Below are 24,435 nucleotides of genomic sequence, written 5' to 3' on the forward strand. Positions count from 1 at the left end.
TTCAGCTGAGGTTACCCATGAAGGCCCCACGCCTGAAGTGTGATGACCCTCAGATTAAATCATCACCAGTCATCTCCCTCTCAAAGGAGAGAGCAGAACAACTTTCACTTTCACTTTCAGCATTGTGAATCAATTCAGCTACCCAGGACAATCATCCCTAAACCCTTCCACCTCTCCTCCTTTTAAGACTTTTGTTAAAGCCCACATTTTTAACAAAGATGTTGTCCACCCTTCTCCTTTTTTGATTCAGCATCAACTTCTCTGAGATATTGTTCCACGTGAAAGTTGCTTTTTCCAAGGGCGTTTTTGCACAAGAAAATTGCACCCACAGGAAACTGGTGAAGACTCCCCAAAGTTATTTCATGTAGAACTGTTACAACTGGCACGAAGAAGACGTCATCACCCCATCGTTTTCAGCTGGCCTTAAACTCAGGTCAACAGAAGTGAAAGGCAGTGAGCTCCAACTCACTGTGACAGGCTCCAGGGAAATTGCTTTGAAACATATTTCGTTAAAGGTCAGGGGGCGGCAGAAACAGCTAATGAAAGAGTGGAGAACGGTGAATCAAGGCTTTTTTGGCCTGCAGTAATTGTGTGGGCTACGCATCAAATATAACTCCAGACTGCCTTCTGTGGGCCTGTAACTGTCAGTATTGTCAGGCTTAACATCAGTAATTGAAGGCCAGGTCTGAGCTGACTCAGTCATGTAATATTTAAAAGCTTCCTTGATATTTCTCACTGTGCATTATGCTGCTCCAATATGGTGCTTGTTTTTTAAATTAGAATGATTGTGTCTGTATGATATGTTATGAGCCAGGGTTTAGAGAACCCCAAAGTGTATCATGGAGTTCACCTGACCCACAACCTTTAATAGATTGTGGTATGGGGAGCACACGGCCCACTCTAGAGGTGTGGTACAGCAGAAATGGAAATGTATTTTTTTAAAGTAAAACAATGTTTATTCCATGAACTCAAGTTAACCTTCTTAAAACATACAGTGAACATCTTAGCAACCATTAATTCAAATACAACCCCTAAAGAATACAACACTAAGTAATTCTCAATAACTTGCCAAACAACATCCAGACAAAAGAAACACCTTTTAACAGAAGCACATTAGGTTTACATTCACTATTCAAAACATTTATAATTCTGAATTCACAAAATAATCAAGAGATAGTCTTTTGATGGCGGAGAGATCAACAGTACAGCTGCTCTGTCTGGCTTCAGCTCCCACACAGAAAACAAAACTAAAACACACCCTGCAGCAAACAGCCCAGCTCCACCCATTCTCTGACATCACTGCAGTAGTAAACACCCATTTCTTAAAGGTACTCTCACTACAAATATTTATATACACACCCATTTAGAAACACCCATTTCTTAAAGGTACTCTCACATGACAGATATGTGTATATGGTAGGAATGTTTGTGCTTGTTCAATGTGTTGCATATAAATTTTATGTTTCTGTATGTTGTATGGTGTTATGCTTTCTTGTCGAATTTGGTTTGTTACTTTACTCACTGGAGTAAAGTTAAAGGCAAAGTCGCCATAGTCCCAGATGACCATAGGCTGCTTTCTCCTTTGAGAGGGGAGAGCTGACTGCTGGTGATTTAACCTGAGGATCACCACACCTCACGCGAGGGGTAAGGTTGAGAAAGCGGAGCCTTCATGAATAATCCTCACAGATGCATCAGTTGTAACAGCCGCAGATTCAGGTCATTAACTAGGCATTACACTACACAACCCAGTTTGTGCTCTCAGGCACGTCACACTAGTGGATTCTAATATGTATACACAGATCTTTAATGAGCTCATATTACACAGTCTGACATCAGGTACGTCACCCGTACAATCCAGCCACGAGTACATCATACGATGATTTGCTCGCAACTCTTAAACTTAAATTCTACCATTGAGCTCTAAACTTCATGCATGCAGCCACTAAATCACCATACATCAATGGTACATAAAAAGTGACATCAAAATATGCCATAATCAAATCAGATCACACTTAGAGTACAGTTCTAGTCACCATATTATAAAGAGGATATTGAGGCACTGGAGAGGGTGCAGGGAAGAGCTACAAGGATGACACTAGAAATGGGTGGTGTACATATCAGGAAAGGATTGACTGTCAAGGGACTGCTTCCTCTTCAGGGGTGACTTAATGGAGGTCTTTAAAATGATGAAAGTTTTTGGATACAGAGAGGATGTGAAGGATAGCAAAACTAAAGGTTATCAATTATCAGATAATCACCAAGAAATCCGACTGGGAATTCAGAAGAGAAACTTTGATCCAAAGAGTGGTGAAAACATGGAACTCCCTATTATGGGAGTGACTGAAATGAATAACCAATGCATTCAATGGGAAGCTGGACAAGTGTGTGAGAGAGAAGAGAATCGAGGGTTATGATAGTGCATTTAGAAGAGGAAAGATGGCAGGAGACGCAAGTGGAGCATAAACACCAGCACGGAGTGAATGGGCCAAATGGACTGTATATATGGTGTACATCCTGTTTAAATCTATGTAAAATTAGAGGTGTGCAAAGAAACAAGACTCGAAAGGTGTCAAGGACATAGGGAGAGCGCAGGAGTATGACATTGAGATAAAGGTTCAGCTTGGATCATATTGAATGACGGTGCAGGCTTGAAGGGCCGGAAAGCATATTCCTGCTCCTATTTTTAATGTTTCTATATGTTTCTATGTCTAGGACCCGGGGACATAGCCTAAAATCAGAGCTTCAATGAAGGAAATTTGGAAACACTCCCATACATTATGACTGGTCACATTTGGAACTCTCTCCTGCAAACAGGAATTAAAGCTGGGTGAATTGTTAACGACCGATTTAAGATTAATAGACTTTTGTTAACCAAAGGCATTGAGGTATGGGGTAAAGGAGGCTGCATGGAGTTAGGTCACGGATTGGGCATTACCTCACTGAATAGCAGACTAGGTTTGAGGGACTTGATGAGCAGCCCCTGTTCCTTAAAGTACCAGAAAAGACACATTGTTCAACATCTCTGAAAGTGATAGGTTGGACAGGTACAAGTGGTGAGGGCTACCGCAGCTCATGAGTTCATGTTTCCTCCTCATTCCATCTGTTTCTCATGGAATAGCAGTCAAGCTCTAAAATGCTGTTCCCCACTTTACACCTATCGTCTCCCTTCTTATCAGTATTAACAAAAATATACCTCATTATTTCTTATTAAGTTAAATGTTGTATTGCTAGATTTCTTCCTATTCTCCACATGCTTATCGACTTAATATGTGTTAACCTTGTCACGGATTATCGACACGCTGATCAACCATGGCAGAGCAGGCATTAGATCCCAGTTCAATTCGGGCCTTACCTCACTCCCTTGCCAGAGGGGTCCCTGACACAGAAGTAGGGCAGCACGGTAGCATAGTGGTTAGCACAATTACTTCATAGCTCCAGGGTCCCGGCTGGGTCACTGTCTTTGCGGAGTCTGCACGTTCGCCCCATGTCTGCGGGTGCTCTGGTTTCCTCCCACAGTCCAAAGATGTGCAGGTTAGGTGGATTGGCCATGCTAAATTGCTCTTAGTGTCCAAAAAAGGTTAAGTGGGGGTTACTGGGTTACGGGGATAGGGTAGATACATGCGCTTGAGTAGGGTGCTCTTTGTAAGGACCAGTGCAGACTCGATGGGCCGAATGGCCTCCATCTGCACTGTAAATTCTATTATTCTATGAGTAAAGCAAACTTCACTTTCAGACGAAACAACCCGAATCTAGGATCTGCCAGTCTTTTGGAGTTGTATGGCTGAATAGAATGGCCACATCATTGGAAGAACTGTCCACTTACTTACTAGACTAATAAGTTATCGACTTTCCTCCTGACACCAGCCACCCCACACTTCATTCCTGAAGTGAAACTGGCTACAGTTCCAGCTTCAGTTCAATCTCCTTCGGTCCAAGTGCAGGTCTGCCCTTTATCTGGGCTTAGCAAAGCACTTAAAATGAAGCCATACTCCTTCCTCTGTTGGGGCCCCAAGAGTCCGTTGCATGTTCTTTAGCTGCTGTCTGCAGGTACTCTGTCGAATTGACCAAAAACAGCTTGCAGAAGGTCTCCAACTCTAAGGATCCACTGGATAGCTGTGTGTAAAAGGTGGCACTTGCCCTTTTGGACCTGAAATGACTTGCTCCCCACAGGCCGAGTTCTCGACGGCGTGGAACTAACCTGCTATTGCCGGTCGGGATGCTTGCGCGGCGGCTGCGGATTCAGTCCGCGGTTGCCGTGGTCGGGGTTGGGCGAATCGGAGACCGGGAATCTTATAGGTGGCCAGGGAATTAATGTGCGGGGTTTGAGATTTGGGCGCGCGGCCGATCGGGGGGGGGTCTCTTTCTTGGGTCTGACTCCGCGGTCCGAGTCTGCCATGGAGCACGGCGTGGCCGCTGGAGGCCGCGCATGCGCATGCGCAGCCTTTGACCAGGAAGTGTGGGGGCCCACATCTGCGACAAAAGCTGTGAGATTCACTCCGGGTCCCTGCGAGCCCCCTGCAGGGCTATGAATTTGTTTCACTTTTTTGCAGGAATTTCAGGAATAAAACTCCACCATTTTGACACCGGCGTGGGGGACATAGTCTCAATAATGGAGAATCCAGCCCAAGATCTTTCACTGTCTGTCTTTTGTTGTAAATAATATAAATCTAAGACTCTTAAGTGATGAACTAAATCTGGTTTCAGATAAATCTATTTGTAATTTATGCAGGACTTTTGATTCCTAAAATACTGTGGACAAACAGTCAATCGTTTTTTCTCCTACCCTTTGGAACTCTTTTTCTTCTGTCTGGTCAACCTTCCATCACCTTCCACTTCAATTAGTGTAAGTGGACGATTAAGCAGCCAGACGTGGGTGAGACAAATATTAACTGTTGAACTTTTGAACATAGTTAAATGGAAAAATTATGTGACACCTGCTCTGATTTTCTTCAGAAACATTAAATGATAAAACTTGGAATGGTGTGAGTCAAATCAGATACACTGGATTCAGTTAACTTCCATGGGGTAAAACGAAGAAGGGGAAAATGGCCAGGTACTCTGGGCGTGGTTGAACTAAATGAGAACAGAGTCCCATAGTGAACGCGTTTAGTCATGTGTTTCCGGGTGTCATAATATGCACCAGTATATCATGGTGCAGACACACACTGATGGACACACAGTGTGACCAATCAACATACACAACACTGCAGCCAATCACCAGTGAGAGCACACGCACTATAAAGACGGGGGACATCAGAGTTTCCGTTCATTCGAGTAGCAGCCAGCTCGGAGCACAGAGCTCACAGCCTGCAACACAGACATTCACCATGTGCTGAGTGCATCAACTGGTTAGAACAAAGGCAAAGGTCTTTAGTTAAAGCTGGTATCGTATTTACCCATAGTTCAAGTGTGTTTAAATAGTTAACCTTTTAATAAAATAGTATTGTACTACTTCATGTGTTGGTGACCTGTATGTGATCCAGAACACCCAACACATCATGATACCAGGGGTGGTTGCATACTAGTACTTCTTAGACCTACCTGCAAGTGATCTGCCTTCCGCCAGCATTCCGTCATCCTGCAACATGGACAACATCGGCCCGCCGCCGCCGCTCCGCATCGCCGGCAACCTCGGGGCCACCTGGAAGATTTTCAAACAGCGCTTCCAGCTCTACCTCGAAGCCACGGACAGGGAGGGTGCCTCGGACACCAGAAAGATTGCTCTTCTCCTCTCCACAGCCGGGGACCATGCCATCCATATTTTCAACTCTCTCACCTTTGCAGATGACGAAGACAAGACGAAGTTCAAGACCGTTCTCCTCAAATTTGACACTCACTGTAGCGTAGAGGTGAATGAAAGGTTCAAACGCTAGGTGTTCCAGCAGCGTTTGCAGGGCAAGAACGAACCTTTCCAATCCTTTTTAACTCTCCTCCGCATCCTTGCGCAATCTTGCAGCTACGGGCCCACCTCCGACTCCATGATACGCGACCAGATCGTTTTTGGTGTTCAGTTGGACGCTCTACGTCAGCAGCTCCTCAAAGTAAAGCAACTCACCCTAGCGACCGCCATCGAGACCTGTGTCCTACATGAAAATGCCACCAGTCGGTACTCCCATATACAAGCGGCTGAAACGGTGCAGCAAGGTCCCCACGAGGCGGAACGGGTCCAAGTGATTGAACACCTCCAGGGCCTCAGCCTGGATGAGGGCGGCCATTACGTGCGCTTTTCGCGGATTCCCGCGCTTATACACACCAAATGAGGGGACGGCGACATGGAGGAACGTAATGCGCAGGCGCGCACCACGCAGGACTGCACCGCGCATGCGCGGTGGCGCAGTGAACGTGCTGACGTCACGACGTGCGACATCTGTGGCTCCGCCCATTTAAAGCGGCAATGCCCCGCAAAATCTCGACAATGCTTACGATGTGGAAGACTTGGCCACTATGCTGCCTGCTGTCGAGCAGCTCAGCCTTCCAGTTCACATCGCTTCAGCCAGCCTCGCAGGAATGTTCGGGCAATTCAACCCACGGTCACCGAGTCCGATTCCGACCTCCCACACAGCAGTGACACCAAGGACCCGAAGGCGCCTTTTCGAGTCAGTGTCGTAACGGAAAACAGGCTGTCCCCGAAGCAAAGACACCAGCCGCTGTCGGTATACAGCATCGATCCAGACGATGAGTGGTGTGCCACCCTGACGGTCAACCGTTCCCAAATACGATTCCGCCTGGACACTGGTGCCTCCGCCAATCTCATGGCATGGTCTGCTTTCCAAAGCCTTCGTGTCAAACCAACCATTCTCCCATCGGCCTGCCAGCTATTGGACTACAATGGCAACATCATTCCTGCTACCGACTCATGCCAACTCGAAGTGACGCACAAGTCACGAAAAGCCATCCTTCCTTTCGAGATCGTGGGCTCCTCGAAGGACTCTCTACTTGGCGCACAGGCGCGCAAATTGCTGAACCTCGTTCAAAGAGTTCACTCTCTCTCTCCTGATGACGCGTCTGCCTTCCAGGATGTTGACTTCAGGGCGCAACTCAACACCATCATCGACCAGCACCGCGATGTCGTTGAAGGCATGGGCACGCTCCCATATACTTACAATGATGTGGAGATGCCGGCGTTGGACTGGGGTGAGCACAGTACGAAGTCTTACAACACCAGGTTAAAGTCCAACAGGTTTGTTTCGATGTCACTAGCTTTCAGAGCGCTGCTCCTTCCTCAGGTGAATGAAGAGGTCTGTTCCAGAAACACATATATAGACAAATTCAAAGATGCCAAACAATGCTTGGAATGCGAGCATTAGCAGGTGATTAAATCTTTACAGATCCAGAGATGGGGTAACCCCAGGTTAAAGAGGTGTGAATTGTCTCAAGCCAGGACAGTTGGTAGGATTTCGCAGGCCAGATGGTGGGGGATGAATGTAACATTCAGAACAGTGACCACGACACCACACAACCCTGTCATGGCAATCTCTGCAAGACGTGCCAGATCATCGACATGGATACCACTATTACACGTGAGAACACCACCCACCAGGTACGCGGTACATACTCGTGCGACTCGGCCAACGTTGTCTACCTCATACGCTGCAGGAAAGGATGTCCCGAAGCGTGGTACATTGGCGAGACCATGCAGACGCTGCGACAATGAATGAACGGACATCGCGCAACAATCACCAGGCAGGAATGTTCCCTTCCAGTCGGGGAACACTTCAGCAGTCAAGGGCATTCAGCCTCTGATCTCCGGGTAAGCGTTCTCCAAGGCGGCCTTCAGGACCCGCGACAACGCAGAATCGCCGAGCAGAAACTTATAGCCAAGTTCCGCACACATGAGTGCGGCCTCAACCGGGACCTGGGATTCATGTCACATTACATTCATCCCCCACCATCTGGCCTGCGAAATCCTACCAACTGTCCTGGCTTGAGACAATTCACACCTCTTTAACCTGGGGTTACCCCATCTCTGGATCTGTAAAGATTTAATCACCTGCTAATGCTCGCATTCCAAGCATTGTTTGGCATCTTTGAATTTGTCTATATATGTGTTTCTGGAACAGACCTCTTCATTCACCTGAGGAAGGAGCAGCGCTCCGAAAGCTAGTGACATCGAAACAAACCTGATATACTTACAAGACCATACTCAAACAGAACGCCACGCCTGTGGTGCATGCACCTCGCAGAGTCCCAGCACCCCTCAAGGACTGCCTCAAGCAGCAGCTGCAGGACCTCCAAGACCAAGGAGTGCTCTCCAGAGTGACGGAACCAACCGACTGGGTCAGTTCCATGGTGTGCGTAAAGAAGCCTTCCGGTGAGCTCAGAATCTGCATTGATCCAAAGGATTTGAATCGCAACATAATGAGGGAGCATTACCCAATCCCCAAGCGCGAAGAGATCACATGCAAAATGGCTCGGGCCAAGCTCTTCACCGAACTTGACGACTCGAAAGGATTCTGGGAAATTCAACTAGACAGATCCAGCAGGAAACTGTGTACCTTTAACAATCCTTTTGGCAGATATTGTTACAACAGGATGCCGTTTGGGATCATATCGGCGTCAGAAGTATTCCACAGGATCATGGAACAAATGATGGAAGGCATTGAAGGTGTTCGCGTCTATGTTGACGACATAATCATTTGGTCCACCACCCCGCAGGAGCATATCAGTCGCCTCCAGCGCGTGTTCAAACGCATACGGGAGCAGGGCCTACGCCTCAACAGAGCCAAATGCTCCTTCGGCCAGACGGAACTCAAGTTCCTAGGGGACCACATCTCCCAGTTGGGTGTGCGGCCGGATGCAGACAAGGTGGCTGCCATCACAGCCATGAAAAAGCCAGAGGACAATTTCTGGGCATGGGTCAACTTCCTAGGGAAGCTCATCCCTAACCTCGCCTCTCATACCATAGCTCTCAGGAACCTGGTCAGGAAGACTACCCGGAGGTGGTACGTCTGCACGACATCACATCGTCTGCAGTCATCCGTGCCTGTAAGGACACCTTTGCTCGTCACGGCATCCCATTCACTGTGATGTCGGATAATGGCCCCTGCTTCGCAAGACAGGAATGGTCCAACTTTGCCAGGAGGTACAGCTTTGTGCATGTGACATCCAGTCCCCTGCACCCCCAATCCAATGGCAAAGCGGAGAAGGGCGTCCACATAGTCAAACGGCTCCTCTGCAAGGCTGCCGATGTGCGATCCGACTTCTACCTCGCCCTGCTGGCCTATCGCTCAGCCCCACTGTCCACTGGCCTGTCGCCAGCCCAGCTGCTCATGGGTCTCACCCTGAGGACGACGGTGCCGTCCATTCACGTCCCAGACCTCGACCACGTTCCGGTCCTTCAACGAATGCAACTGTCTCGTGCACAGCACAAGGCGGCTCAGGACGCCCGTGCAGCTGATCTCCCTGCTCTGGTTCCAGATGACAACGTCCGCATCCATCTTCCGGATGGTGGCTGGTCTGCAACTGCTGTGGTTCTTCGGCAGGTGGCTCCCCGCTCGTTCCTGGTTCATCTACTGGATGGTTCCATTCTGCGCCGTAACCGGCGTGTCCTTCATCTCGTTCCGCGCTCACTATGTAATCCTCCGCCAGTGCCACGCCCTCCTGTTGTCCCTGACCTGGACTATGCAGAGATTCCGGTAACTCTGCATCCTCCTCACTCTGACGCAGCCCAGCCCGCTCCTCAGCCGGTGGCTCCTGACCCACCCTTGAGAGGGTCAACCAGAATTCGTCACCCACCTCAGAGGCTTAATTTGTGAACTTTACACTAATGGACTCTCTGGTCTGTTCTGTTCTTCCGTTTAATCGATCAAGTGGTTTGTATATAGTGTTCATCTCGTTATTTGTGTGACATACTGTTTTTTTCTGCACCAGGCACCTTCCCATGTAAATAGCTTAGTTTTATGTACATAGTCCTGTAAATATTTCGCACACACGTAGTCAGGAACATTCACCACACACTATTTATTGTCACGCAGGCACATTTTCTTCTATAAAAGGGGGGATGTCATAATATACACCAGTATATCATGGTGCAGACACACACTGATGGACACACAGTGTGACCAATCAACATACACAACACTGCAGCCAATCACCAGTGAGAGCACACGCGCTATAAAGACAGGGGACATCAGAGTTACCGCTCATTTGAGTAGCAGCTAGCTAGGAGGACAGAGCTCACAGCCTGCAACACAGACATTCACCATGTGCTGAGTGCATCAACTGGTTAGGACAAAGGCAAAGGTCTTTCGTTAAAGCTGGTATCGTATTTACCCACAGTTTAAATAGTTAACCTTTTAATAAAATAGTGTTGCACTACTTCAAGTGTTGGTGACCTGTATGTGATCCAGAACACCCAACACATCACCGGGTGCTCACAGCGCCGAGAAACACCCCGCTATTTAAAGCACCCCAAGTTACATCGGGGCCTCAGTGGCGAATGCACAACCGAGGCTGCGCATAGCCCCGTTTCCTGCACTGAGGAACTCCGCTCGCCGGAACTCAGATATCGAGAGATCGAGACGCCATTTAAAAATAGAGTCCCAAACTCTACAGCCTCCGATGCAACCCCCGAACCTCCCCCAAGCCCCTACCCACTATGAGGGGCCCTCCCACCCTTGCAGAGCACTCTCGGCTCACGCGCGCCGTATGAAAAATGTCAGCTTGGCACCGCCAACCTGGTACTCTGGCGGTGCCCCTGTCAGCCGGCAGTGCCACCAAGTCAACTTTGTAGTGCCAGGCTGGCACCCAGCTGACACTGCCTGGGTGCCAAGCCGGCAGAGCCAGAGTGTCACCCTGCCCAGAAAGCAAGCACCTGGAGGCCTCCGATCCCCTGAGTGATCCCCATGAGTGCTGTTCTGTCTGGTCCCCGTTTCTGGAGACCAGTACAGAATGGTGCTCGCCCGAGATCTCTGAGGCGTAGGGGATAGATCCCAATGCCTCAGGTGCCTCAGGAAGTTGCATATTAAAGTGAGATCAGCTGTCTCGCTCTAATGTGCAGATTTGCCAAAAAGTGATCATGCCCACAATGGGCGGGATTCACACCGCAACGTCTCGCGAGGTCGTGTTAGATCTCGTGAGGCATTGCAAGTCGGGTAGATCATGGGAACGCCCGGATTCTATCAGCCATTTTGCGCCATAATGCACTGACTTTCAGCCGCAACATGTCTATTCGTGCACACCCTCTGATTTTAGTGATATTGGTTGAGAGATAAATATTGGCCCAGTACTCCAGAGATAAAATCCCTGTTCTTCTTTGAAACGCTACTATGGCATCTCTTATGGCCACTGGAGAGGGCTCTGTTTAACATCTCATCTGAAAAACACTACTACATTCCAGTGCAGTATTCCGTCTGTACTGCACTGGAGCGCCAGCCTCTGACATGGAGCCTTCAACTCTCTGATTTAGAGGGCAGGGTGCTGCCCACTGAACCCTGGCTCAGGGTTTAGAAAATATAGAAGCAAGGACAGTAGCAAAGATGTTGGCTGGTTCTGAAGAATCACATTCCTCTGGGATAGAATGCTCACAAGCAAATTTCTGAGGGGAAGTAAAGCTGATCTTTCATTAAGAGAACATGAAAATGCAATTAAGTCATTGAGGTGTGTCTTTGGAGTCACTTTTACTGAGGACTGTACGAGGCTACATTATAGGAAAAGAGTGCGGAATCCATAGAATCCCTACAGTGCAGAAAAAGGCCATTCGGCCCATCGAGTCTGCACCAGCCCTCTGAAAGAGCATGCTAACTCGGCCCACTCCCCTTCCTAACTCCGTAAGCCAGCGCATTACCAATGGACAATCCACCTAACCTGCACATCTTTGGACACTAAGGGGCAATTTATCATGACCAATACACCTAACCTGCACATCTTTGGACTGTGGGAGGAAACCACGTAGGCGTACTGAGGGTTAGCGTGGAGGAGATGGACCATCTCGAGCAATGGGTCTGATCTGTGCGCCCGCACGTGTTTTCGGAGCAGGATGGGTCTGGGAGCTGCCAGCCAGGTCGGGAGCGAGGTCCCAGAGGAGGACTTCCCAGGGAAGACAAGGAGACGTTCATGAGGTGTTTGGTTGCTCGTGGTACAAAGCAGTGACCGGATGGAGTGGAGGGCATCCAGGAGGACTTCCAGCCAGTTGGAGACTGGAAAATTCCTGGACCGTAGGGCCAGTAGGACGGTCTTCCAGACCGTTCCGTTCTCCCTCTCTACCTGTCCGTTTCCCAGGGGGTTGTAACAATGCCCTTGCTGAGCAGGAATTGACGCAGTTCGTCGCTCAAAAAGGAGGACCCCCTATCACTGTGTATGTAGACGGGGAAACCAAACAGCGTAAAGATACTATGGAGGGCTTTTATGACGGTGGTCGCGGTCATGTCGGGGCAGGGGATGGCGAATGGGAACCGGGAGTACTCATCAATCACGTTCAGGAAGTACGTGTTGCGGTCGGTGGAGGGGAGGGGGCCTTTGAAATCCATACTGAGGCGTTCAAAGGGACGGGAAGCCTTTATCAGGTGCGCTTTCTCTGGCCTGTAGAAGTGCGGCTTGCACTCCGTGCAGATTTGGCAATTCCTGGTGGCTGTCCTGACCTCCTCGATGGAGTAGGGCAGGTTGCGGGTCTTGATGAAATGGAAAATTCGAGTGACCCCCGGGTGGCAGAGGTCCTCATGGAGGGCTCGGAGGCGGTCCACTTGTGCGTTGGCATATGTGCCATGGGACAGGGCATCAGGAGGCTCGTTTAGCTTCCCGGGACGATACAAGATCTCATAGTTGTAGGTGGAGAGTTCGATCCTCCACCGTAAGATCTTGTCGTTTTTTATCTTGCCCCGCTGTGCATTATCGAACATGAAAGCAACCGACTGTTGGTCAGTGAGGAGAGTGAATCTCCTGCCGGCCAGGTAATGCCTCCAATGTCACACAGCTTCTACTATGGCCTGGGCCTCCTTTTCGACTGAGGAATAGTAAATTTTGGAAGCATGGAGGGTGCGTGAGAAGAAGGCCACGGATCTGCCCGCTTGGTTGAGGGTGGCCGCCAGAGCTACGTCGGACGCGTCGCTCTCGACCTGGAAGGGGAGGGACTCGTCGATGGTGTGCATCGTGGCCTTTGCAATGTCTGCTTTGAACAGGCTGAAGGCCTGGCGGGCCTCTATCGACAGGGGAAAAACTGTGGATTGGATCAGTGGACGGGCCTTGTCCGCATAGTTGGGGACCCACTGGGCATAGTAGGAAAAAAAACCTAGGCAGTGCTTCAGAGCCTTGGAGCAGTGCGGGAGGGGGAACTCCATAAGGGAGCGCGTGCGTTCAGGATCGGGGCCTATAACTCCATTACGCACTACATAGCCGAGGATGGCTAGGCGGTCGGTGCTGAACATGCATTTATCCTTGTTATACGTGAGGTTAAGGAGTTTTGCGGTCTGGAAGAATTTTCGGAGGTTGGTGTCGTGGTCCTGCTGGTCGTGGCCGCAGATGGTGACATTATCAAGGTACGGGAATGTGGCCCGTAAACCGTACCAATCAACCATTCGGTCCATCTCTCGTTGGAAGGCCAAGACCCCATTAATGACACCGAAGGGAACCCTTAATAAGTGGTAGACCTGCCCGTCTGCTTCGAAAGCAGTGTATTTGCGGTCACTAGTGCAGATGGGGAGCTGGTGGTAGGTGGACTTAAGATCCACCGTGGAAAAGACCTTATATTGCGCGATCCTGTTGACCAGGTCGGATATGCGGGGGAGAGGGTACACATCAAGTTGCGTAAACCTGTTGATGGTCTGACTGTAGTCGATGACCATCCTATGCTTCTCCCCGGTCTTTACAACCATTACTTGAGCTCTCCAGGGGTTGTTGCTAGCCTCAATGACTCCTTCCCTCAGTAACCGTTGGACCTCTGACCTAATAAAGATCCGGTCCTGGGCACTGTACCGTCTGCTCCTGGTGGCGACTGGTTTGCAATCCTGGGTGAGGTTCGGAAACAGGGAAGGCGGATCGACCTTGAGGGTTGCGAGGCTGCAGACAGTGAGGGGGTTACAGGGCCGCCGAATTTGAAAGTTAGACTTTGGAGGTTGCACTGAAAATCCAAGCCTAGGAGTGGGGCCACGCAGAGGTGGGGAAGGACGTAGAGTCGGTAGTTTTTGAACTCCCTTCCCTGGACCGTGAGGTTAGCTATACAAAACCCCTTGATCTCTACTGAGTGAAATCCGGAGGCCAGGGAGATTTTTTGATTAACAGGGTGGACGGGGAGAGAACAGTGCCTTATCGTGTCGGGGTGTATGAAACTCTCCGTGCTCCCAGAGTCGATTAGGCAGGACGTTTCATGCCCATTGATAAGCATCGTCATCGTAGCAGTCGAGAGTGTTAGGGCCGAGACTGGTCCAGGGTCACCGAGGCTAATCGTGGCAGCAGTTGGATGTTCTCTTCGGGCGGTGTGTGGTCATCCGAACTGGGGTCCTGAGAGTCCATCCAAGATGGCGTCGCTCACTGGTCGCACATGGCTGGGGGTGCACAAAATGGCGGCGCCCATCCATCGCACGTGGCGTCCGCAGGACAAGATGGCGGCGCCCGGAGGCCACATGTGGCCCTGGAGGAGGAAGATGGCGGCGCCCGCTGGCCGCACAGGGTCCATGAAGAGGGTTGTGGTGGTTGTCCGTATTCGCCTCCGGAGACCGCAGCGACCTCCCGGGCCTGGCATACCGCCACGAAGTGGCCCTTTTTGCCGCATCCCTTGCAGATGGATGAACGGGCCGGACAGCGCTGTCGGGGGTGCTTGGCTTGCCCGCAAAAATAGGGGGGCCCCCCGGGGTTGCCAGGCCTCTCGCAGCAAAAGCTTGTGGGGGGTTGGGAGATGCCTAGGGATCAGCCGCGGGGGGAGGGGGGGGGTTCCACGCTGCCCAGGAGGCTGCCGCGCGGTCGCTGACGTACGTGCGGGCGTTTCGGGAGGCCACATCCAGGGAGTCGGCAAGGGCCTGTTCCTCCTTGAGGCCTAGTGTCTCTTTCTCCAGCAATCGCTGGCGGATTTGGGAGGACAGCATACCTGCAACGAAAGCGTCCCAAATCAAAAGTTCTGTGTGGTCGTTTGCTGAAACTTGCGGGCAGCTGCAGTTTCTCCCCAACACCAGGAACGCACGGTAGAATTCTTCCAGTGATTCCCCAGTGATTTGTCGCCTCGTCGCTAGTCGATGTCGGGCGTGGACCTGGTTTACAGGGCGAATGTAATGTCCTTTCAGCAGCTCCATTGCGGCATCGAAATCGTCCACGTCCTTGATGAGGGTGTAGATTTCTGGGCTCACCCTTGAGTGCAGAATTAGTATTTTCTGTTCTCCCTTGGGTGTGTTTTCGGCCATCCCGAGAATATCCGTTGAAGCACGCCAGCCAGTGCTTGAAGGTTGCCGCTGAGTTTGCCGTGTGGGGACTGAGTTGCAGACACTCCATCTTGATTCGGAGCTCCATTCTTTAAAAACAAGCTTATTAAATTGATGCACGATCAATAACTGCAGAAGCGAGGTTGGAGACAATTGAAGGCTTTAATACGCTAGATGTTTCCCCCATCAGCGCAGGTACAGAAGAAAGCTGCTGGGGTGGCACGGGCTCTTATACCCTGCCATGCAGGGCGGAACTAACATACAGGCTTAACCAATGGGAACAAGTATGTTCTCCACCAATGGTATTCCGGCATTCTAACACAGACTACCACAACCTTCAACTCCATGAGGTAATGGCGGGCAGGAGACTTCCTGCCTGTCCCACCAAGAGATGTACTGAGTTCCTCTCTGATTCATAATTAATGAGTTGAAAAGTGACATTTGTGCGCGTTCCGCTGTCCCATGGCTCAACGGGAATCACGCCGACCTTCCTGCTGGACACCAGACTTAGTCTCCAGAACGGGAGATTCTGCCTGAGGATTTTTGGAGTCCTGTTAAAACAAAAGAAAGACCGGCATTTATAAAAGGCTTTTCCCAAAATCCATAGAAATGTATAGAATCCCGACAGTGCAGTAGGAGGCCATTCAGCCCATTGAGTCTGTACTGACCCTCTGAAAGAGCACCCTACCTAGGCCCACTCCCTTGCCCTGTCTCTATAACCCCACTTAATCTGCACATCTTTGGACACTATGGAACAATTTTAACATGGCCAATCCAACTAACCTGCACATCTTTGGACTGTGGGAGGAAACCAGAGCACCCGGAGGAAACCCACGCAGACATGGGGAAAACGTGCAAACTCCACACAAACTGCTAACCTGAGGCCAATGTCCCTGTCGCCGTGAGGCAGTGGTACTAACCACGGTGCCATCCTGCTCCCTGCGGACATTCCTGTGCTCTTCTCAGGCACTGAAGTACTTTTTAAATTGTGATGTAGAACCACGAGGAACAAAATAATTCTGGCCATTTTGGTAGAATAGAATGGAACAGAAGACAGAAATTCTCTGTCAAATGGTTAAGAGAGTTGGAGAAGCGAATAAAAAGCTTTTCTTTAGCAGTGGGAGTAGCTGAGCCGTCAGGGTAATAGAGGGTTGGAAAAGAACAAGAAACAGCTCTGACAAGAGAGCAAAGGAACAATTGCTTGTGATGCAGAAAGACAGCAGTGGAGAGGTATTAAGCATGTCTGACATGGAAGATAGGATCACACTGGTGCAGCACCGGGCTCTTGAGATTGGGATCACATTACGGGTCAGGGTTGATGGGTTTTCACACGCAATTACGTTTCAGCTGTGGGGGATCTTGCTCTCCTTTGTACAGTATGCCCATTTGAAAGATAACCTTGTAGGATTGTAGTTCACCTATTGACCTTGCCCTCGATTAATAGCCAGTAATTGGCCATCTTCAGTTGGAGAGAAGTCTTCCAGTAATTGACTTGGGTCAGGAGCAGAGAAGAGTCACAAATTATCAATTGCTCTTCAGTGACATTTTTGTGAACTCTAAGTGACATTTTGCCCTCTGCTATTCTCTTTCATATACCATTCCATTGAAATAGTCTTTTCTGTTGCATCGTGTTAGATGGGGGAAGGAATAATATGAGTCGAATGCAGTTGTTGCATCTGTTGGGTTGTTTGATGTATTTGAAGATGCTCTTTACTGAGCAGGTCCAGTTAAATGATTGAACACAATGGGCGCGATCTGCTGGCCACACTGTGCCCACAAAGCAGCACGCCATGGCGCAACGTGGCCAGAAAATGACGGGAGACCCCGTTCCTGGGATCTTCCCGGCTCGCCACACCTCGTGAGATCTAACGCGATCTTGCGAGGCATCATGTTGTGAAGCCTTTTTGGCAAATCTGCATATTAGAGCAAGATAGTTAGTCTCACTCTAATATGCAATTCCCTGAGGTAACCAGGACATTGGGATCTATCCCCTTCACCTTGGGTTAGCGCTGTTCAGTACCCAAACATGGGCACCAGACAGAACAGCACTCATGGGGTCTCCCAGGGTATTGGAAGCCCCCAGGTGAATGCCCTCTGGGCAGATTGGTATCCTGGCATGGCTGGTGCTACATGGCACCCTAATGGTGCCAGCCTGGCAGTGCCACATGGGTGCTGGCCTGGCACTGCCAAGGTCCCCATGTGGCACTGCAGCTGGCAGGGTCACTGGCAGGGTGCTAGGCTGGCACTGCCAAGGTGTCAAGCTGGCATTTTGTGAGCAGTGGTAATCAGGCCCAGGGGTGCCCTTTGCAGGTGTGGGAGGTGAGGGTGAGGGGAGGGGTGAGTGGGAGGGGTGAGTGGGAGGGGAGCCCAGAGACCCTCTTACAGTGAGTTGGGGCTTCAGGGGTGGAGTTCTGTGGTCGCGTCGGGGACTTGAGATATGGGGACACCATTTAATAATGGCGTCCCGATCTCTCCCTTCATTGAGGAGCTTTGGCGAGTGGGGCTCCTCAGTGCAGAAAACGGGACTAAGTTCGGCCTTGGCCGCGCGTTCCCCACTGAGGCCCCGTATCTAACCGGAGTCACGTTGGATAGCATTGTGCTTCTCAGCACTGCGAGCGCTGGGAAACACTTGGCTAAATGCCCTCGCTATGGGATATCATTTCCATTTGCTTAAACCACACCCTATGTTTCCCTTGCCACCATCTCCATTTCTCTGCCTGGTACTGTCACCGGGGGGGGGGGGGGGGGGGGGGGGGGGCGTTGGGGGAGAGGGGGGGGGGGGGGATTTACATTTTCGACAGGCAGGAAGGTACCCTGCAAGGAGCAGAAAATCCAGCAGGAGTTTCAGATGGCTTTTACGCTGCCGGGATTTCCTGGTGAGATTGTCCACCTCCACCCCCCAACCCCTTTGGTCAATGACATAATGGGGTTCCTGCCATGACAGGTTTGATCTGTCAGTGACGAGATTGCTGGCGGGATGGGCTCAGCGTGACATCACGGGACCTCCAGAATTAGCTTTGACTATCTATCCCGACGTGACCCCCACCTCCTGGCCCAACCTGACCCCCCCTTTCCTGGCGCGTCCCCTCAGCAAAACAATTAATTTAATTGAGTCAAACTGGACCACTGCATAAATGACAATGGCATCTTTGTGTCCAATTCCTCCAATGAACTAGAGTAGCTTTTAATGTTTTTCTATATGTGAAGGAGGAAAGAAAAATGAGTTTGTAGTTAACTAGGCCCCAAGATGGTCGGCAGTGCCTCAACATTGTTTTGCTATAATTTTCATCCCTGCTAAGATAATGGCTTAATGATACGGATGGCAAACAATAACACAGTGGAAAGATAGTCTGTATTTTTAAAATTATTCAACCATTAATGCAAGGCTCTCATTAAATCGAGAGAACGGGCTAATTACACAGCTATTCACTTTTGTATTGTGTACAAATTCTCAATTTGCATCCCTAATCCTGGCCTAGATAAAATTTTGTGGCTGCCTTGAAATCCTTCATATTATGCCTCGATGGTGAGAAGACATAACATTGTTTGCTCTTTGGTCATTTGCTTTGAGGTGAGATTTGGTGACCTGGCACAGACTCCATTATTGCCTGGTCAGTCAGTCCACCAATACTGCACCGTGATCTGCAGGAGTTTATTCCAACTTTCAGCTGTAGCATCTTTTTACTGAGCTGTGGTGCGTGAAATAAAACTGCAAACCCCCTCAAGAGAGCAATGCTGTAGAGGGAAAGAAAGTCTTGCATGACAGCGCAGAAGATCATGGACCATTCCAGTGACTAGAGCACAAACATCTAGTGCTGAGGGAATCTTGCACTGTTGGAGATACCATCTTCCGGTTGAGACATTAAACGAATGCCGCATCTACTCGGGTGGATAGGGAAGATCCCATGGTGTTATTTTGAAGGTGAGCAGGGGAGTTCACCCTGGTGTCCTCTGATTATCTGTTTATCCCTCAATCAACCTAAATAAACAGATTTACTAGCCAATGTCGTGCTGCTGTTTATGGGATCGTGCTGTGTAAAAATTGGCTGCCGTGTTTCTTACATTACAACAGCGAATTTCCATCGAAAGTCAGTTCATTGACTGTATGAAATTGTGCGATTTCCTGAGGCCGTGAAGGGCTCTATGTAAATGGAAGCCTTTATTTTTACTCAATCTCTCAGTGTTTATATCTAGTTCTAATCATTTTGCCACTTATCTTTGTGGTCTGTGAGGCACGATCAATTTGGCTGGAGACGAAGTTGAATTCAAACTGAGGCTTTATTAGTATCAGATGTGTGGCCTCCCACAGCAGCTGACGAAATGCCTGCGAGGTGGAGGCCACGCATATTTATAACCCTGCTCCTGGGCGGAGCTAGCATGCAGGGGCCCAGGTGAACCTGTAGTGCAGGTTCTACCATACAACCCTTAATATAAGAACACTGTGGTTTACCACATTCACCCCCTGTTAAAATTGAGTCCGGCGGGGGTGGTGGATAACTATATACAATTCGCAATCTTTAATATTTACAGAACAGTAAAAAAAATGTCTCTGGTCATCTGGCGGGCAGGTCAGAGGTTCAGCCGGTCCGGCGCCCTCTGAGATCGACAAAGTGGAGCCGGCGATGTTGGTGCTGTCGTGGTCGAAGTTGACTCCGGGAGCGTGCTGAAATCCTCTTCATCAATGGGGGTGGGCAGGGGGAGGACGGACAGTCCTGGGGGGGTGATGGGGGCGGCGGGGGAGCGGAGGGTGGCGCCGGGGGCGGCGGGGGTGATGTGGGGGTGGAACCTGCTGGTGCCAGGTCCCTGAGGGAGACGGTATCCTGGCGGCCGTCGGGGAACGCCACGTAGGCGTACTGTGGGTTTGCATGGAGCAGGTGCGCCCTTTCCACCAACGGAACCGCCTTGTGGAGCCGCACATGTTTACGGAGAAGCACGGTTCCCAGAGCTGTGAGCCAAGTTGGGATTGATACCCCGGATGTGGACTTCCTGGGGAAGGCAAAAAGACGTTAATGCGGTGTACTGTTAGTAGCAGTGCAGAGTAATGAACGAATGGAATGTAGTGCATCAGGGAGGACCTCTTGCCAGCGGGAGGCTGGGAGATTTCTGGACTGTAGGGCCTGCTGGACGGCCCTCCATGCCGTCCCATTCTCCCTTTCTACCTGTCCATTTCCCCGGGGGTTGTAGCTCCTCGTTCTGCTGGATGCGATGCCCCTGCTGAGCAGGAACTGACGTAGCTCATCACTCATGAATGAGGATCCCCTGTCACTGTGGATGTAGGCGGGGAAGCCGAACAGAGTGAAGATAGAATTAAGGGCTTTAATGACGATGGCAGACATCATGTCGGGGCATGGGATGGCGAAGGGAAACCGGGAGTATTCATCGATCATACTGAGGGAATACGTGTGTCGGTCGGAGGAAGGGAGGGGGCCTTTGAAATCCACGCTGAGGCGTTCAAAGGGGTGGGAGGCCTTCACCAGGTTCACGGGGTCTGGCCGGTAGAAGTGCGGTTTGCACTCCACACAGACCTGGCAGTCCTTGGTGATCGTCCTTACTTCCTCGACGGAGTTGGGCAAATTTTGTGCCTTAATGAAGTGGTACAACTGAGTGACCCCTGGGTGACAAAGGCTGTCGTGCAGGGCCCGGAGTCGGTCTACCTGTACGCTGGCACATGCACCTCGGGATAGGTAATCTGGGGGCTTGTTGAGTTTGCCAGAGCGATACTTAATCTCGTAGTTATAGGCGGAGAGCTCGATTCTCCACCGCAAGATTTTGTCATTTTTGATCTTGCCCCGCTGTGTGTTGTTGAACATGAAGGCTACCGACCGTTGGTCAGTGAGGAGAGTGAATCTCCTGCCGGCCAGGTAATGCCTCCAATGTCGCACAGCCACAATGATAGCCTGGGCCTCCTTTTCGACGGATGAGTGCCGAATGTCGGAGGCATGGAGGGTGCGGGAAAAGAATGCCACGGGCCTGCCTGCCTGGTTGAGGGTGGCGGCAAGGGCGACGTCCGATGCGTCCCTTTCTACTTGGAAAGGAAGTGTTTCGTCGACAGCGAGCATTCCAGCTTTGGCAATATCAGCTCTGATCCGGGCGAAAGCCTGCTGGGCCTCGGCCGTCAGGGGAAAATGAGTGGGCGGGCCTTGTCCGCATAGTTTGGGACCCACTGAGCGTAATATGAGAAGAACCCCAGGCAGCGTTTGAGGGCCTTGGGGGGGGTACGCTCCATGAGGGGGTGCATGCGGTCGGGATCGGGCCCCAGAACACCGTTCTGGACCACGTAGCCGAGGATGGCTAAGCGGTTTGTACAAAACACACACTTCTCCTTGTTATACGTGAGGTTGAGGAGAGTGGCGCTGCGGAGAAATTTAGCGAGGTTGGTGTCGTGGTCCTTGTGGCAATACCAGGTATTGCAGTACCTGAGAGGTGGATGACCATTGGCTAGACCCAGGAGTCTACCATTGGCTAATGTACATAGCTCCGCCCTGAGAGGCGGAGTATAAGAACCAATGCCGTCCCAGCAGTATTCACTTTCTGTATCGAAGCTGCTGGGAACAGTTCTAGCTGATTAAAGCCTATTGGTTATTACTCACCTTGTCTCGCGAGTAATTGATTGCGCATCAGTCCTGCTGATCATGGCCGCAGATGGTCACATTGTCTAGGTACGGAAACATGGCCCGCAAGCCATACCGGTCGACCATTCGGTCCATCTCCCTTTGGAAGACCGCAACCCCTTGGTGACGCCGAAGGGGACCTTAAGGAAATGATATAGCCGGCCGCCTGCCTCGAAGGCGGTATATGGCCGGTCTGATTTACGGATGGGGAGCTAGTGGTAAGCGAATTTCAGGTCCACCGTTGAGAAGACGCGATACTGTGCAATCTGGTTAACCATGTCAGATATGCGTGGGAGGGGGTACGCATCGAGCTGCGTGTACCTGTTGATGGTCTGGCTGTAGTCCATGACCATTCGTTTTTTCTCCCCAGACTTAACTTGAGCTCTCCAGGGGCTGTTGCTGGCCTCGATGACTCCCTCCTGAAGCAACCGCTGGACCTCGGACCTGATGAAGGCCTTATCCTGGGTGCTGTACCGTCTGCTCCTGGTGGCGACAGGTTTGCATTCTGGAGTTAGATTGGCAAAGAGGGAAGGAGGATCAACCTTTAGGGTCGCGAGGCCGCACACAGTGAGGGGTGGTAAGGGTCTGCCGAATTTAAGGGTCAGGCTCTGGAGTTTGCACTGAAAATCCAGGCCGAGGGTAAGTGCAGCGCAGAGGATAGGGAGGACGTAGAGGCGAAAATCGTGGAACTACGCCTTGGACTTTGAGCGTTACCGTGCAGTACCCCCAGATCGCTACGCGATGGGATCCGGAGGCCAGGGAGATACTTTGATTGGTAGGGTGTACCTTAAGGAGGCAGCGCCTTACCGTATTTGGATGTACAAAGCTCTCGGTGCTCCCGGAGTCCAGTAGGCAGGAGGTCACATGGCCGTTGACTTTCACGCTAGTGGATGCGTTGGTCAGAGTATGTGGTCGGGACTGGGACCATGGATGCGAGTCGTGGTTGATCGTCGAGTAGTGAGGCGGCCGCTGAGTTGGGAGTCCTGAAACGCCGTTGGTCTCCATGTGCTGCTGGGTGGACAAAATGGCGGCGCCCATGAAACGCACGTGTTGTGCGGGAGAGAAGATGGTGGCGCCCATTGCTCACACATGGCCGATAGCGGCGCCCATTGTCCGTGACCGGGGGGGGGGGGGGGGCGACTGCTGCCACTGAGCGGGCCTGGCACACCGCTGCGTAGTGGCCCTTCATCCCGCAGACCTTACAAAGGGCAACGAGGGCCGGGCAACGTTGGCGGGGGTGTCTTTGTTGGCCGCAAAAATAGCATCGGAGCCCCCCGAAGATCACTGGCTGGCGCGTAGCGCAGGCGTATTGGGTGGGTAGCGCCCCCGCTGGGGCGGCTGCCTGTGGGGCCCATGAAGCATAGGAGGAGTGGACCACGTGGTTGGGGGCGTAGGACTGTACATTGCACAGGGCGACCGACATGGAAAGCGCTAGTGTTTTAGTCTCTGTGAGGTCGCGCGTGGCCCATTCTAGGAACCGCTGCCTGATAACATTGGACCCAATCCCAGTTACAAAAGCGTCCCTCATAAGGAGATCTGAGTGCTCCTTAGCTGTAACGCCTGGCACTCACAGTCCAGCACTCGTGGGATCAGGGCCCTCCAAAAGTCCTCGATTGATTCAACAGGTAGTTGAGTACGCGTTGCGAGCACGTGTCTGGCGAAGAGCGTGTTTGTCTTATGCTCATAATTTTCTTTGAGTCGAGTCATAGCATCAGCGTAATTGGGCACATCCTGGATCAGCGGGAAGACTTTAGAGCTGAGTCTGGAGTACAAAATTTGAATCTTCTGAGCCTCTGGAACAGGGGTCGGCGCCGCGTTGATATACGCTTCAAAACAAGCTAGCCAGTGCTGAAAGTCCTTTCTGGCGTCGCATGCGTGTGGATCCAGCTGCAGTGGATCTGGTTTAATCTGGAGGTCCACCTTCTGAATCTGATACTAATAAGTTGAGGCACGATCAATTTGGCTGGAGACAAAGTTGAATTCGAACTGAGGCTTTATTAGTATCAGATATGTGGCCTCCTACAGCAGCTGATGAAATGCCTGCGAGCTGGAGGCCACGCATATTTGTAACCTGACCCCTGGGCGGAGCTAGCATGCAGGGGCCCAGGTGAACCTGTAGTGCAGGTTCTACCGTACAACCCTTAGTATAGGAACACAGTGGTTTACCACAGTCTGCCCCATTGAAATTAGAAGGTAAGATCAGTCCATCTGTGACCTCGGCTGAGAGAGTCCAACCTATTTCATACAGGGGCATTTAAGGCCACAAATGGAGATTTTCACCTCCTCAGCCTTGGGTAGATTCAATTTTGGTTCACAAAAAAGACCATGTGCTCATCCACTGTGTTTAGAAGTAATCCCCAAAGGGCTCAGTTTCAAAGCCTTTCTGATGGTTTTGTTTGGTGCAATCTTGGGGTCAGGAGCAGAGGGTTTTATATGCAGAGATTGTTGAAGGTGCCAGGGCAAGTGGTTAAACAGGCATA

Source organism: Scyliorhinus torazame, chromosome 18 (genome assembly GCF_047496885.1).
Source record: "Scyliorhinus torazame isolate Kashiwa2021f chromosome 18, sScyTor2.1, whole genome shotgun sequence".
Classification (NCBI taxonomy): domain Eukaryota; kingdom Metazoa; phylum Chordata; class Chondrichthyes; order Carcharhiniformes; family Scyliorhinidae; genus Scyliorhinus; species Scyliorhinus torazame.